Below are 17,841 nucleotides of genomic sequence, written 5' to 3'. Positions count from 1 at the left end.
TTGGCCTGTGCCTGTCATGTTTACTGTGGGTTGAACAGTTCAGTAGAGTGTCTACCTCTTGTAAAACTCCAGGCGCTGGCCAGATTTCATCTTGCTTGTTCTTCACTATATCTGCCTTTGGCAGGAGAGTGACAATTGTTGGCCCTTTCATAATGAGAAGGACAATGGGGGCCAGAGAGGTTAATTGACTTACCTCGGTGAAGCACCCAGGTTAGAGTAACTCAACATCATAGGATTATGTTTCTGAGTTAGACTGTTCAATCTTACTGGGGAAGAAATGCATGTTTTATATTTAAGGATCCATATACTTCCATATGTATTCATTCATTCATTCAACAATTATTTATGGAGATCCTACTGTGTGCCAGGAACTGGTTATAGTGGGGAATAAGACAGACATGCTGTCAAGAAACTGACATTCCTATTGAGGAGGGAGAACAGACAGAAAATGTAAACATATACACGAATTTTTCATTTCAAATACTAATTTTCTACAGACAAAATAAAAACAGAGTAAGAATATGTAGAGTGCTTGGGGTGGATGAAGAAAGGATTATCAAAAGGCTTCCATGAGATGGTGTCCGGTAAACTAATAGCAGAAGGATATAAAAGAGCCAAGCTTGAGAAATCTGGGGAAGTGCCCTTCAGGCAGAGGGAACAGCAAATGCAAAGGTCTTGCGGCTAGGACAAGACTGTTATGTTGGAGGATAGGAATGCTGAGTACTTAGAGGTTTTTAAGCAGAGGGGTGATGGGATGCTTATTTTTATTATAACAAGATCTCTGTGATTGCCATGCAGCGGTGAACTGAGGAAGGTAAAGGATGAAACAGGGAGAACAGGAAGAGATTACTGCAGGCGTTCAAGGATAGATACTTTTTTTGAGTTCCTGCTATGTTTCAGACATTGCAAGTGCTTTCCATGCATGATCTTCTTTAATATTCACAACAATTCTATAATGTAATTATTACCTTCATTTTTCAGATAAGAAACTAGAGGCTCAAAAGTTTAAATATCTTATCCAAGGCCACTCAACCTAAGTGGCAGAAGTAAGATTTAATTTCAAAGTCTATACTGTTAAGTGCTTTTCTAGCCCTGTCATATATATATATTTTTTCCTGTCTAGGACTGAAGGCTTTAATTAAAACAACAATGACCAAAAACTAGAGATTTTCACCATGTGCTTCCTATTTTTACTCCCTGTTCTTACAACAGACATATAACAAATCTTTAAAAAAATAAAGAGTGTTTATGGATTAAGAAAGCAACTGACCCTATTAATATTTCTTTACCCATGTATTGTGATATTCAGAAAAACTCAGATTACAGTGAATTTACTTGGCGATCTTGGTGTTTTTACTCTTGACCTTTCTCTTCTAAAGGAAGTGTGTAGCCCTGGCATATCTTTATGGCCTGCTAGAGTGCTCCTCATGGATATCCCCCAGACACTTTAAAACTGTCAGGCCTAAAACCGGAAGTTCACTGTCTCATCCCCCAAACCTTTCCTCTTGGTTCCTCAACTATATTAATGACATCACCACCAACAACTCAATAACGTAGGCTAAAAACGTAGTGTCTTCTTAACTCTGTCTTAATAGGTGTTTTTCTTCACTAATCTGCATCAAATCTGTTGCATCATTTGATCCATTTTTTACTCTGTTATCTATTTGATTTCTATGCCTGTCGTCATTGCCTTGGTTTGAGCCAATTCAGCTATTTCAGTTGCTTCTTCTTCAATTCCTGATTCCAGCCAATCTCTACGCTCTCCAGTTTATTTTCCTCTAGTCTCTAGGTTTAGTTCCTATCTTAAACCCAGGTTACATTATCCCTGCTCTTGAAAATCATTCTGTGGTCCCCCTTGCCTCCAGAATCAAGTTCATGAACTTTAGTGGGGCAATCAACTTACTAGTATTGAGTCGTTCATTTGTTGGTCAGCAGATCACTTGTTATTGTAGCACTGGACTTATTTGTTTTCTCAGCTGATAACTTTTACCACATATAACCAGTCATGTGAAGAGGAAAGTTAGGAACACGCAGTCCAGCTGATTCCGGATTGAACTATTTAGAAGTGCAGCATGAACCGAGCTAACTAACCAGTGGGCGAGAGGCAGCATTCAAGGGCCAGTAAGGTGTTTCCACAGCCTCCTGGTAGAGCCTGTTGACTCAACAGCTCTGGGAAGTCACTCAGCTGGATACATTTTTGTTGGACTGACTTGCATGGAAGGGACACAGGAGAGACCTGAGTTCTAAGACAGATAAAGTCTAAACTAGCCACAGGCCCTCTTAACCTCTTAATGGCATTGCAGAGGGCAAAGGCAGCCAGTTCTTAGGGATAGGAATCAGTTCATTTAAGAAGCAAATGGAAATTTCTGGACAGAAGGAAATGCCCCTTCAGTGTGAGACTTATCCTAACCCTACCTTGTGTTGTTTACAGGAAATAGGTCCCTGTGAATGAAGCATGGAATAAACAGAAGGGTTAAGAAACAGGAGACTTTGTGGTTATTTTCTGAGTTGAATTTGCAGACCTGTAATTCAGTGATTCAACTCTGCCTGTCAGCACCCAGCAAGCATTCTGTCTTTAAGCATTTGTAGTCACGAGGCAAATATACGCTGAAGCATTTTCTGCCCTACTAAGGATTCCTCAAACGTAGAGTAGTTTCTCTAGACAGGTTTTCTTGTCTACTAGATAATCAGACAGAAAATTTAATAAAAATTTATTTTGTTCTATCATTTCTCATTGAAGAAAATAAAATTTTTGAGGCTGTTGCCGTGATGCTGAGGAGATAAATGAAATTCATTTCTGCCAATTTTAAGAACTATGCTAGAAGATGTTCCCTGTTTTGTTTTGTAGAATAAGTAATAGTTGTAAAAGATAAGGTAGAATAGCTCCATATTTTCCATATTCAACTTTAAGGTGGGGTATAATTTTTAACGTCCGTACTACAAGTGAATTATGATTTTCCACCATATTTTCAGCGTAATATACATTTTTAGCTGACAACTGTGTATTGTACAAACAATACTATAACAACAACAGAAATTAAGCAAGAAAAAAAGGGAAAGAAAACATATCTCTAACCTTACCGTTCTAAAAATCAGCTGTTTTAATGTTTCCTTCCAGTTACTGTCAATATGTTATCTAATTTTCATATAGCTACAACCTTGGTGTAGACGTGACTTTACAATTAGGTTTTTGCTTCTAATGTTACATAAGCCTTTTTCCCCAGTCACTTTGCATTTTGAAACCCTAATGTGCTTTTATACTAGAATTTCTGGGAAATAATGGGTTTCTTCCAAAAGGTTTGTCCAGGATTGTATAGAATTTCCCATGGGTTTAGTATGGGCACAACAGCAGACACCAAGAGAATTCTTCAGAAAATATTCCCTAGAATAAAATGTTTTCCTCAGAAGAGACCCGGAAGGAAGGTGACGTGAAAGGAAGGGAGGATGGGACCTATCTCACGAGCCCGTAAGTCACAGTTCCCAGTCAGAAAGCTGCAGAAGTCACATCCCGGCGAGGGGTCCAGTTCTGCATCTGTGTTTGTATCTACAACACAGAAAATTAAGATGGGCTAAAGGAGCCAGGGAGATGGCTCTCCCTCAGTGTTTCTCACTTGGCACACAAGATGGCCTTCAGGAGCTTCTGTTCTGTCCTTTCCACTTGACCAATGTGTCCTGGGACTTAATGTCCTAATATTCATAAGCCTTTTTAATTATGAGATGATCATCCTTGTCATCATCTGCCTCAGCCATGGATTACCAAATGTCCTTGATCAATGAGGCTTGCACAAATATGGATTTTACCCCAGACTCACCTGGTTTCTGAAAAATAAAGATGGCTAATAACAATGTACTGGTACTCACAGATGAGATGACACACTGCTTAGCTGGCCCTCCCTAAAGCGAGGATGAAATGGCTAAGTGACAAAATACTGGGTTGTTGCACAGCCGATGATCTGAATGTGCCAACCCTTACACACGCTAACCACAGCTGGGCCACGTCTGTTTCCTCGTTCATTGATTCATTCACTGGACAGGTATTGGTTGAGTGTCTACTTTGGCGGTGGCGTGCTAGGGGCTGGGCTATTTGCATGAACAAAGGAGGCAGAGCACAGACATGATCTAAAAATCTCATGGTAAATGCAACATTAAATCTGTGATGGGTATGAGGAAGGGAGGGTGCAAGGGGGCTGAGAGTGCAGACGGCAGGGGGCAGTGACCTGGTCACGGAAGGCATCTCCAGGAAGGGAGGACTGACCCACGCTTGGAAGGAACATTAATACAATTGACTGATGTTCACCAAGTGGTTCCTAGGTAAAAGGTCCAGATTTTAGTGCTTTATGTGGATTTGTGTGTGTGCGTGTGTGTGTGTGTGTGTGTGTGTGTTATGGACTCATGTTAACATATAGGTGAGAAAACTGTAGCTTGGAGACAATAATTTGTTTAGGATCATCCAGCTGTGAGTAGAAGAATGGGGATTGGAACTCAGTTTGATTGCAAAGTCTGGAGTCCTAACCACTCGGCTATACTGTCTCCCATCTTGCTTGAAATAGGAGTTAAGCAGGTGGAGAGAATGGCGGGAAGGGATGCCAGGCAGGTGGAACAGCATGTGTGGGGCACAGAGGTGGACGTGAAGAGAGGCGGTGTGGCTGGGTGTGCAGGCTGGGGAGGGCGCCAGGCGAGGCCGGGAGGTGAGCAGAGACAGGCTGCGGCCCCGGGGAGGCATGTCAGGTTCTGGCCCTGCCCGACAGGAAGCCACCGGAGGGCTCCAGGCAGGGGTGGACGTGATCAGACTTGCCTTTTGGAAAAGTCACCCTAGCTGTAGTATAGAGGTTAGATGGGGGCAAAGGTGGATTTGGGGAGACAAATTAAAACCTTTTAGTGGTGGTGAGGGGTTTGAGGGCAATCGAGGTGCTGAGATAAGTTCTACGTTTCCGACTTTGGCAATTCGGTGGACAAAGATGCCGTGTGTTGAGAAGGGAAGAGTGGGAGGTGATGTGGCTTGGAGGAAAAACCATGCATTTGACTCGGGCCCGTTGAGTTTGAGGTGCCTTCCTGAACCCAGGTGGAGGTGTCTAGTGGATCATATTTATATAGATCAGGAGCTCAGGAAGAGGTTAGGGTGGGAGATAGAAATGTGTGAGTCATCTCAGGGAGAGGTGGTAATTGTGCCCACAGGAATGGGCGAGACAGTCTAGGGAGAGAGGCTTTGTGTGTTCGCTATCCCCTTCATGCTTTCTTCTTTCCAACTTGCCTTTGGCTGTATGCACCCTTCTTGCTACTTCACCCCTCCATCTGCAAACCTGATTCGTTTGCCCTCTTACGCATCACTCCTTCCCTCCTCATGTGCGTCTTAATTCTCCATCTTTCCATCCATCTTCTAAAGTCTCCTTCCTCTGTCCACTTGCTCACTTTCTGCTGACGAGGGCTGACTTTTCTGTTCTCATCCTCACTGAAATTTCTTTTTCAAAGGCAGCCAGTGACCCACTCCGCCCACCCCAAGCACTAGATCCTGTGGCTCATCCCAACTCAGTCTATACCTCCCGGCTTCTCCTTAGCATCTGACTCTTGATACCTCCCCTTTTAAACATTCTCCCGCTTTGCGTTCCCTGGCGCTGCATGATCTATTTTCCCTTTTCTCCTGTCTTCTTCACGTGCTTCTCTTTCTGCTTCTACCCCATCAACGTACACATTCCCCAGAAATGTTTTCTTCCTCTCCCTTCTATACGTGCTACCTCAGCTCTCTTGTTCAATCCTATGGCCTTCTCAGTCACCCCCTTGCGGATAGTACCAAAACTTATCTTTCTGGCCAGCACCTAAATACCGCAGACCCAACTGTCCAGCTGTGGGCTAAACGCCTCCTCTCTGCATCCCGCTAGCATTCCAAACTCAGCATGGCCCATATCAAACATGTCCTGTTCCTTTCAAACAATTCAATGTCTTACACTGTTTACTTTAGCCGAGTCCCTCTCTTTTTTCATTCTCTTTACCCCTCTTTAGCGCTACCATAGGCAGAGCCCTATTATCTCTTGCCTGGGGACCTTTGCCTTCATTTCTCATCTAGTTTTTCTTCCTCATTTCTTAGTGTTCTGAATGAATCCTATGCGTTTGTGCTAAATGAATCATGTATTCAACCCAGGTCCTATCTCCTCAGCCCCAAATCTTTAATAATCCTCTCTTGCCACTGAAATAAGTGACAACCCCATTAGCCTAGTTTTAAAGACCCTCTTCACTTGGTCCCGAGGTAGCCTCCCACCTTTATCTCCTGCTTCCACCTGACACATACGGTCTGAGCCAACTACGTCAACCTCTTCTCCAGGCTGCATGACACTAGGAGGCAGACCTCTGTGCCTCAGAATCCTTGTATCACCTACGCTGCCCACCTGGAACATAGTAGGTGCTCACTAAAGGTCTGGCATGTGCATGCAAAAGTATTTGCTGGTTCCTATAGATGTCTGGTGCTTCCCAGACCCTTGCCTTTGCTCCTGGTGAGCTTCCTACATGGAGGGATCTCTTCTCTTTGTCTTAAGAAGTAAGGTGATATATGAAATAGTGCCATTTAAAATTGTGCACTGGGAATTCCCTGGTGGTCCAGTGGTTAGGATTCTGCGCTTCCACTGAAGGGGCCACGGGTTCGATCCCTTGTTGGGGGACCAAGATCACACGTGGTATTGCCAAAAAATATTGTGCATTATATATATATATTTGTTATTATTTTACCCATTTATTTAAAATCTACTCAACCTTCAGAACTCATTTCCAGCGCCACTTTCTTCATGAAACCATTACTTATCCCCCTAAGAACCATCCTTTTTCTGAACCCTCAAGATATCTCTCTTCCCTTTGCTTAAAAAATTTTTTTTTAAAGTACCAGAGTGGGATGCAAGGATATTGCAAAGGAGATATGGTCCCTAGTCTGATAGGACCAGTTTGTTGTGTTTGATCATTAGGTATGCTTTTGTTATAAAACCTTTGATTCTAGACAGTAATTTGAAGACCCATCTCCCCCATCGCCAGCCCGCCACAATCCCGTCCCAGCCATCACTCACTCACTCGACTGAGCTCAGATTTGGGTCCCCTGAGGCACCTAACACACCACGTTGCCCACAGTAGGTTCTTACTATTTGTGGGCCTGAATTAGGTGAAGGGATGTGTATGGCTGCCAATATTTTCCATCTTAAGTGAAAAGTGAGTCAAAGATGGGGAGCTGTGTTTATGTTGCTTCAGTGGCCAGAAGGAAAGCAACAATGCCCTTCTCACAAGTCCAACAGAAGGAACAATGGAACCATGTGTGCCACCAAGAGTAGCTGTCTCTGCCACTTAATTTGGGGGATAAATGAAATGAGGCCATTATGAAGGTGGAAACATCAATATTATGTGAACACAGGCATGTTCCTTGTAGAACTAATCTCTGTGTGATCTTTCATTCCCAGCCCTCTGACTCTGCTAGATTCCATCTGCCAAAAAAGTGCAGGGCAGGCACTTCAAACATATCACTGTCTTGTCTCTATCACAGGGGCCGGGAAGTGAGTTCCATAAAATTACACTTTGTGTTCAGAATCCTGTATTTGTGATTTGAAATTGGTCTACTCCTCAGTCAGTTAATGGAGAGGGCTATAATTCTCCAATCTTCCTAATTATCCCCATGGATATAAAATGTTGAGGACGTTGTAAGATCTTTCTTTCTAGGACATGATTCATCCCTTCCCCTTTTTCAAAATAAACTGAGAGATGGCCAAAATCTTAGGATGAAAAAATAACTCTGATGAAAGAGTTCTGGACAGCTCTCCCAAAGTAGCCAGTGACTTACGGGAAAAACATTTATAGGGCGAAACCACAGGGCATGGAGGCAGGGTCTAATTCAGTCCTCAATAAGTCCATTGTTTCTATCTTGGGAATTTTATTTTTCCATGGAAGTTCTTTCAAAGGGCTAAAGCACTCAGAGAACCACTTCAGGTCTATACGGGGTCCCAGAGAATGATTTGGGCAGTAAGTAAGAGGAGAGTTTTTTGCTCGTGAAGGGAACTGAGGCAGGCATTTCCAGGGGCTGATCTGCAGGCAGGTGGACCCTAGCGAGGAGGTTACTCCTAGATGGGGTTGGGTTTCACGTGAGAGTCAGGAGAACCAAGAATGAGGACCATCAACTCCAAGTGGAAAGCAAGTTACTTTATTTCTTTGCCCCCAGGATAGTCATTTGTAAAATGGGCACAAAAATTCCTGGGCCCAGACTACTTTGCAAAGTTGTTATATTGATCAAATCAGAAATGAGGGGGGGAGAAAAGCTAAAGTTGTTATCAAAGCATTTGGAGATGCTGAACTTGGTATAGAAGTAAAGCACATTCGTAGGCTTTCATTTCATTTTTGAAAGAAGCAATATGATTTTCTGTTTACTAAGTATCCCCCGTCCCCCACCGCCGCCAAATTAATGAGAGACCTTCAAAATGATCTGAGCCCTTAGGGCAGAATGAGTGTGAACACAGGAACTGACAGCCTGTCTTCTGTGAATTGCGAGTGGTGGTAAAAAGAGGCCCAGTTCCAAGATGTTGGTCTTGGGTTTGAAGTCTTTGCCTAAACATGATTATGCAATATTTTGGGAGTCAGTCCCAAGACCGCTCTGATTGCTTATGAGACATTTTGTTTATTAAATAATTTTCTGAAATTTACTAGGTTTTCGTGATTCACGGATTCATGCAAATGTATGTATGACATTTAGAATTATAGAATGAGGTGGGGGAGATCATCTAATTCACCCTGTGTTTTACAGAAAAGGACACTGGGAGCCAGGAAGCCTAAACGACTTGCCTGAGGCTGTATGCTGTGTCCATGGAAAAGCTGGGGCTGGAACCCAAACCTCCCAGCTTCCCAGCTCAGTGTTCTTTCTTTCGAAGACATTTTCCATGAATATTCTGGCCATATACCCTACTTTCATGGTCAACGCTAAATCCCTGGAAGAAAGCAAGAATGATTTTTTTCCCTGTGATTTCAAAATAAGAGAAACATTTTGTAACCATAATACATGGTGGTTTTTTTTTTTTAACATCTTTATTGGAGTATAATTGCTTTACAATGGTGTGTTAGTTTCTGCTTTATGATTTCGTTTTTAAGAATGTACAATTCTCTGTAGAATTTATAGGTCATGAAGTGCTTTCAAATACATTTAATCTTTATAACAATTCAGGTGAAGATTGTTATTAACACCAGATATGGAAGTGGCTTGGTCAAGGTTTCCAAAAATCAAAATTGGGACTCAAGAAAGGTTTGGGTTTTCAATTGCATTCTTGGAGGGTTTTTTTATGCTACATGAAAGTTGCTTCCTGTGTGTTTTTTTTTTTTTTTTTTTTTTTTTCTGTGGTATGCGGGCCTCCCTCTGCTGCGGCCTCTCCCGTTGCGGAGCACAGGCTCCGGACGCGCAGGCTCAGCGGCCATGGCTCACGGGCCCAGCCGCTCCGCGGCATGCGGGATCCTCCCAGACCGGGGCGCGAACCCGGTTCCCCTGCATCGGCAGGCGGACGAGCAACCACTGCGCCACCAGGGAAGCCCCTCCCTGTGTGTTTTTAAGTACAAGTGACCATTAGTCATGGGGACAAGAGTCCCCAGGCACCCCCCACTTGGTTCGGCTCCAAACTGAAGCTAGGCTCTGCCTCAGTGTATCTTACAATGTTGACACCTACACCACTGTGACATGCCAAGCCATAGTGGATTGAGTTTTCCAGTTCATCAACCAACAAAAGCTCACTTACTTGAGAAAGGCCTGGCTGAATTCACAATAGTAGCAGTAATAATAATAATAAAAACAGTTGACATTTATCAAATACTTATTGTTTCTAGGTGCTTTACAAGTATTGACTGATTTGCTTTCCCAGCAAGCCTATGACCATTATATCTCAGTTTTACAGATGAGCCACAGAGAGGTTAAGTAACCTTCTCCTGGTAACACAGCTAGTAAATGGCAGGTAAGTAAAGTCTGCATTTTTGTTTTTCTTATTAAAAATGTGTAGTATTTTCATATAATAACCCTAGCTGTTCAATTCTTTGTCTTTGCGCAAAGATCCTTCCCTCACTGAGCTCAGTTTCCCAGCTCCAAAACGATTGTGTCGAACTAGCAGGTCTTTTTTTTTTTGCGGTACGCGGGCCTCTCACTGTTGTGGCCTCTCCCGTTGCGGAGCACAGGCTCCAGACGCGCAGGCTCAGCGGCCGTGGCTCACGGGCCCAGCCACTCCGCGGCATGTGGGATCTTCCCGGACCGGGGCACGAACCCGCGTCCCCTGCATTGGCAGGCGGACTCTCAACCACTGCACCACCAGGGAAGCCCTAGCAGGTCTTAAGAGTTCATTCTAGTACTATTGTCCCCTCACCTGCTACCATATGCTCTGTGAACCTAGGTTGTCCCATCATACCTTATTCTACCTTTTTCTGCTCCACCTTACCCTATTTCCAGAGATGAACAAAAGCCACATATCATTATCATTTTTATTTGTATATAAATAAGCATTAAACGTACGAACTTTCCAAATATTTTAACTCAGGAAAAACAATGACCACTCTCTCTCACCTCCCTCCCCCTTTACTTCTTAAAATATTCATTTGAGCAAACCCTTTACTCAAAGGTCATGCAAAATCCTCCACGAAGGAATATAAAGTCCCAAATCGCACAGTTCTTTCCTTTGTGCCAACAACTGTACACAGACAATACTAGGTTAAAACGAACACGAGGGCAACCTGAAATGGAGAAACAGGAGGTGACATCACCAAATAAACCTCCAGGCTTGTTACAAGCCTCTGCAGAACAGATGAGGCTTGCCGCTTGCGCGATGCTGCTGGGGTGTGTTCTGGATGCCCTGTATTATTTGAATTTATAGTCTTTTTCAACATCAGCTACTGCGGGGCCACCCTCCTTGCCTCCTCTGAAGTGTGAGGTCCCCCCAAAATTCCATCTCTCATTTGAGATGCCCAACTGTGAGTTCAATGGTAAACTTGATGCAACTTGGGAGTGAATCATCACAAATGATAACGTCTTCCTCTTAGAATCAATGAGTTTTCAGAAACAATTAAAGATGTTGAAATTTGTACCTTTTTATATGTGAAAGCCTTTTATGAGGTGCCTTTACCAAGCCTTGAAATACATGCAAGTATTGGGGCAAAAGAGAAGTTCAAACCATATAGAGCGGATTGATGCTGAAAGAAATAGCAATAACTGTTTACGTGTCTTCCAACCAGTAAGGGGTTAAATTCCTGCCTGAGTTGCATTTTCTTCCTTATGAATTAAGCATTAAATTATGCCCACTTCATCACTTTCCTTACACACCTAGCTCTTCCTTTATAATGCCTTGTTTCCACTTGCCTGTAGACAGAGCTTCCCATATTTTGCTTCTGACTAAATAACCATGATCACTCATGATGAGAGAGTGTCGGTAATGAGATGCCTGTGAGATGTTGAGAAATTTCTGTTTGGCTTGTAAAGCCGTGACTGTCTCTTTTATAATGGAGCTTTTATCTTCTGACAGAGAGCTTGGAGCTCCGTGTTTTTGTTAGTAGTTGATGGTGACTGTTCAAGGATTGAGTTCTCCCATCACGGAGAGCTGAGTTGAAGATGGGGACGCAGGTGGACGTTCCTCTCTGCTGCTCTGTGTGTCCCACAAGGCTTTTACAGAGCAGGGTAGTAAACTATCTCCTGGAGGAGAGAAAGTTTTATCCTTATACCATATCATGCACCTATCGCTGTGGCCAGGGTGCAAGGCTGATACACACCTCACTACCAACGTGAACATCATTTTCTTCCTTCATTTCATATGGGATTTTTGTGACTCAGAACTGGCTTGTCAAATAGGAAGGTGTGTGCGTGTTGAATTTGACACAGGCCATTTTCTCTAGCTACAGGAGAGCTTTCTAAATGAGGGTCATTATGACGTTAACCTGCGTTCTAGTTCAATCAGTAACCCAGAGGCCAAGGTAATTACTTGGTGTAGAGTCACTACTTGACTTTTCTGCTTCACTGTATTTACAGTTAGAGAAAAACACATCCTGCAATGCAATACCAACGTGCTTTCTATCAAGGATGTAGCACAAATGTAAACAAAGTGTCCTTTTAAGTCAATACTTGCTGGGAAAAGCACAGGGTGTTCTTGGTATTATTATGGTATGTAACGCTTCACAAACTAATAAAAACATTGAATTTGCTACATATTTATATACAAGTACTATGAAGCATAACAGGAAAAAAGGAGGCCTACATTTTAATAAAATCAAACTCATACATGCTCTGATAGGCAAAAAAATTTGTACTTACATAGATCACGGATGAGGTCTTCTGTCCAGTTTTTCATGGGGAAAAAGCAGCTTTAGATATTTTGTTGGAAAATAAAATTGTGTCTTTTTTTTATTTCCTTCAGATGAAACTGAATAGATGAATAATGTATATGTCTTCTGCCAATTAAAAAAAAGTCCTGTGATTTGTACAGCTGTGACTGAGAGAAGCCAATTGACACTTGAAGGCAAAGGAAGATGGAAAATGAAAGAATAAATGAATGGAAAATTCCACAACTCAGAATCCCAGTGCTTTCTCAAGGACAAAACTGTTATTTGAGAAGGCTCTGTTGAATTTTTGGCATTCTTGCATTATCTCACTTTGAAGATGGAATGTAAACCATGGTTTTCAGCCAGTATCACTGTTCTCTGAAATAGACTCAGTCAGATTTGCAGGGACTCTTTGGTAATACCAATTTCCCTAAATTTAACCAAATAATTAATGTTTCAAAAGCTTTGGGCAGGGCTTCCCTGGTGGCGCAGTGGTTGAGAGTCCGCCTGCCGATGCAGGGGACGCGGGTTCGTGCCCCGGTCCGGGAGGATCCCGCGTGCCGCGGAGCGGCTGGGCCCGTGAGCCATGGCCGCTGAGCCTGCGCGTCCGGAGCCTGTGCTCCGCAACGGGAGAGGCGACAGCAGTGAGAGGCCCGAGTACCGCAAAAGAAATAAAAATAAAAAAATTAAAAAAAAAAAAAAAGCTTTGGGCATTCATGATCTCTCTTAGTGGAAAGAGCAGCCTCATCTTTGGGACTTCTGTGGTAAATTCCCTTTCCATGGGACTTTTAGTGTTAACCCAGAAAGAGATACACTCATTCACAAAGACTTTGAGGAGAATTTTGGCTACTTGTATAGTCTACTGCTAATCTTATGGAGTATTGTAAAAAGTACATTTGCTATAGAAGTCATGAGAACTGCCAACAGGTGGGCTTGGAAAAAAACAGGTGCTGGGTGCTGGTGATAAAGATATATTTCTCTGGTCTATCACTATGGCAGAACATTCATTAAAACTTAATCTTGTCTTACTTGTATATTTATTTTAAAAAAATAGAGGGAAGATTTTTTTTTTGGGGGGGTGTTTGTTTTAAAAATAAAATATTCACTCAAACCTCTGGAATTTGAGTTTCTCTTCTTGTGCTTGTGTCAATAGGTAACATATATTGAAAGTTATGCTTAAACATTAGTTGTTTGTCGCCTTATTCTCAACTAATTAGACATTTGTGTCTGATGCAAAAAGGTTGGTTTTAGGACACTTAAAAAATCTCTTAGCATAAGTGGCATGAGTATAAATAGCAGCATATATAGTAAATATACAGAATAATCAATTAATAGAGACTTAGTACTCTTTCAGAATTTAGGAATATTTCTTACTGGCTTATCACTGAGATTTTCAATGCCTGCTTTAAATTATAAATTTGAGTTTGCTCTAATGTTTTCCAGGACAGAAAGGATTCTGAAAATAGGGTTGGTATTCAAAACATACTTGGTCATTGCCAGAAGAACCTGATGAATTATACTAGTGTTTTCACTTAGGGCTAGATTATATGCCAGGAAGGCTCTATAAAGGATTGCTCCACTGGCATGGGCCATCCTGTAGATCTTTCGGGCCACGTTCTTCCTTTAGGGTTGCACTAGGTACCACAGCATAGGCTGTGAGTAGAGCATTAAAGTGAGGCTTCAGGGTGTAAGGTGTTTTCCTGTAAGAATGGTTGAGAAAGGTTTTCTTATAAAGTCTCTCTTTGAAATTTAGACTTCTAACAAGATGCAATCCAATTCTTTCCCTTTTATCTAACAAGGCATTCTATAACTCGTGGAATGAAATGCGCTTAATAATAGAGAATATAGCCTTTGAGAAATTTGAACCAACAAGGAAAACACACTATTGATAGTTTTCAGTAACATTGCTGTTGTATTAGTGAGAAATGACTTCTTTTGGTGAGAAGTCATAGAAAGTGATGTAAAAAAATATTGATTTATTAAAATGATTCTGAAGACCCTCAGAGGCCCTAAGCAAGAGTCGCACAGGGAGGCCTTGGGAAAGGGAGGCACCGTGGAAATTTATAGAGATCACGTCAAATGACTCAGCTCCATGGACACCAGATTAACCGCGGATTCCTAACTCTTGGGAGAAAGAGTCTTATTGGGCCAGTGTGGGTCAGTGTCCACCTCGGATCCATGAGCTGGGGTTTGAGGGGCAGGACCACACAGCACAGACCTGGCTTCTAGGAGCCTCTCAACACCATGGGCAGGGCCCCGAGAGGGACAGCGCGTGTGACTTACAGTAGCTGGGCAGCCAGCATGAGAGGCACTGAGTTCAGAAATTTTAGATTTCAACTTCAACTTGGAATGTTTTGAGTGTATATATGTGTGTGTGTGTGTGTGTGTGTGTGTGTGTGTGTGTGTGTGTGTGTATATATATATACATAGTAAAAAATCAGGTGGTTTCTTACACACTCTGTAGCTATGGTTAGCATAGTTGCAGGGAGAAATTATTGCAACACCAGGTAATTAGTTTTGAGAAACATCATTTTCACTCTCTTGTCAGACTCTTCACAAGGTCACTGGAATAGAAGTGTGATAAATGGGAAACAGCATATAAAAGATATTTTGTGAGTAAACATACAAGCTAAAACACTATATGTGACATCAAAGTCCAGATATGCGTATGTCCTTTGCTTCACCTGTGGGTACTTAAGAGTCCTTGTTAATTCGTTCTGTGATTTGATTCACCTTTCCTGATGTTCTGTTTGTGTCAGTCTCTGTATTAATCAGCAGGAACTCAACGATAGACTTGTCATAGTTCTGGCTCCCCAAAAGTTTACAGTCTAGAAGGCCATTCAGTTCAGTGGGTTCAAGCTGCAGTTCAAGGTAAGTTGAGCACACTGTGGGAGTATGTTTCAGAGATCAACACAGAAGTAGGAGTCTGGGTGCTGGGGAAGGCTTCCTGGAAGGTTAAGCAGAAAAAAAGTGGGAAACTGAAAGAACGTGGAGTTGATAGAACAGACAGAAGGCAATGAAAGAACATTTCAACCAGAAACGTTCAAAATCCCAGAGAGATAGAGGGCATTTTCATTTGAAGAGCTGCAATTAGAACAGTGTGCATTTTGGAGAATAAGGTGGGAAGATCCTGTGAAGCGAGAAAGATAAGCAGAGGTCAGATAATGAAAGGTATGGTGAGTTACACTAAGGACTTTCTTTTGAGGCCAATGAGGTCTGATTAAAGTGTTTTGTTTTGTTTTTTGCGGTACGTGGGCCTCTCACCGCTGTGGCCTCTCCTGCTGCGCAGCACAGGCTCCGGACGCGCAGGCTCAGCGGCCGTGGCTCACGGGCCTAGCCGCCCGGCGGCATGTGGGATCTTCCCGGACCGGGGCACGAACCCGTGTCCCCTGCATCGGCAGGCAGACTCGCACTCAGCGGCATGTGGGATCTTCCCGGACCGGGGCACGAACCCGTGTCCCCTGCATCGGCAGGCAGACTCGCAACCACTGCGCCACCAGGGAAGCCCTGATTAAAGTGTTTTAAATGGGAGATACATGATAATACTTTTGAACTATGAAAATTACTGTGGAGGCTGGACCAGAGCAGGTAAGACTGGAGGTGGGGAAGCTAATTAGGAGAATAACAGGAATGCAAGAGAGAGAGCAGTGGGCGGATCCAAAGTGGTGCTAGTGGCGATGGAAAGAAGCGGATGAAAATGAGAGATCAATACGATGTGTTGTTTAAGCAGCTCATGCAGCTCAATAACAAAAAAACAAGCAACCCAAGCACAAAATGGGCAGAAGACCTAAATAGACATTTTTCCAAAGAAGACGTATAGATGGCCAACAGGCACATGAAAAGATGCTCAACATTGCTGATTATTAGAGAAATGCAAATCAAAACTACAATGAGGTATCACTTCACTCTGTTCAGAATGACCGTCATCAAACAAAATCTACAAACAATAAAGCCTGGAGAGGGTGTGGAGAAAAGGGAACCCTCTTACACTTGGTGGGAATGTAAATTGGTGCAGCCACTATGGAGGAACAGTATGGAGGTTACTTAAAAAACTAAAAATAGAGTTGCCATATGATCTTGCAATCCCATTCCTGAGCATGTATTTGGAGAAAACTAATTCAAAAAGACACATGCACTCCAATGTTCATAGCAGCACTATATTTACCATAGCCAGGACATGGAAGCAACCTAAGTGTCCATCAACAGATGAATGGATAAAGAAGAGTGTGTGGGGGCTTCCCTGGTGGCGCACTGGTTGCGAGTCTGCCTGCCGATGCAGGGAACACGGGTTCATGCCCCAGTCCGGGAAGATCCCACATGCCGCGGAGCGGATGGGCCCGTGAGCCATGGCCGCTGAGCCTGCACGTCCGGAGCCTGTGCTCCGCAACGAGAATATTACTCAGCCATAAAAAGAATGAAATAATGCCATTTTCAGTGCCATGGATGGACCTAGAGATTATCATACTAAGTGAAGTAAGCCAGACAGAGAAAGACAAATATATATCTCTTATATGTGGAATCTAAAATCATGATACAAATGAACTTATTTACAAAACAGAAACAGACTCACAGACATAGAAAACAAACTTATGGTTGCCAAAGGGGAATGGGGGGGAGGTATAAATTGGGGGTATAGGATTAATAGATACACACTACCATGTGTAAAATAGATAAACAACAAGGATTTACTGTATAGCACAGGGAACTATATTCAATATATTGTAATAAACTATAATGGAAAAGAATAAAAAAAGACTATAGATATATACATATGTATGTGTAACCGAATCATTTTGCTGTACACCTGAAACTAACACAATATTGTAACTAAACTATACTTCAAAAAAAAATTTTTTTAAAAGGAAGTGTTGTTTAATGAGAAACAGGGGGTGGTGAGTAAAGATGGGGGCGAGGACCAGGCTTCTGGCATGGACAACCCAGTGGACCACAGGGTCAGTCACTGAGATGGGGAATGGCAGGGTGGGGTAGAAATAGTGAGTTCTATTTATGGCATGGTGTGCTTTAAATGCTCATGTTATAGCAAGTAGAGGTGTCCAGTAGTTGTTACAGGTCTGGTAATCAGGAAAAGGATGTGGGATGGACATTTATATTAGGGAGTCAGGAGAGTAGATAGGAGTGCCCTGAGAGAGGTGTTAGAAGGAGCTGTTGTTTCCCTCCGTCTTGATGGGACCCCTAAAGTGTGATGCTATAAAGATATAAGGTTTTCATAGTCTCTTTAGGGAAAGGGTGTTGGGAGTTCTGATATTGGCACCTTTGAGAATTATCCCTGGTATGACTGAAGCAAACCTAAACTGGCCAGGGAACCCTCCCTTTTGCAAGGCAAATTTCTGGTGATGCAAAGGCAAAGAAGAGATTTCTCTTTCCTGACAGAGAACTGTGTGTGCTCAAATGAATTATTAAGAGTGAAAAAAAATCTCTAGTGCATGCTCTCCATTAATATGCATGGAACCTTGAATGATGATCTGGACAAACTGCTTCTCCCACAAGGGCTGGAGAAGGCATTGTTGGAATGCTGATCAGGTGGCTAAT

At 42.7% G+C, this 17,841-nt stretch overlaps 1 long non-coding RNA gene across 1 annotated transcript in view; it reads right to left on the bottom strand.

The window, feature by feature from the left end:
• Nucleotides 1–12,465, bottom strand: part of LOC129392163 (uncharacterized) — a 30,707-nt gene extending 18,242 nt beyond the window's left edge. Inside the window, exon 1 of the long non-coding RNA XR_008617525.1 lies at nt 12,284–12,465. This is a non-coding gene — a long non-coding RNA (uncharacterized lncRNA). The remainder of the gene's footprint in view (nt 1–12,283) is intronic.
• Nucleotides 12,466–17,841: the final 5,376 nt, after the last annotated feature.

Source organism: Physeter macrocephalus, chromosome 6 (assembly GCF_002837175.3).
Source record: "Physeter macrocephalus isolate SW-GA chromosome 6, ASM283717v5, whole genome shotgun sequence".
Lineage (NCBI taxonomy): Eukaryota > Metazoa > Chordata > Mammalia > Artiodactyla > Physeteridae > Physeter > Physeter macrocephalus.
The sequence above is the reverse complement of the archived record's forward strand: the minus strand, read 5'-3'. Positions and strand labels throughout refer to the sequence as shown.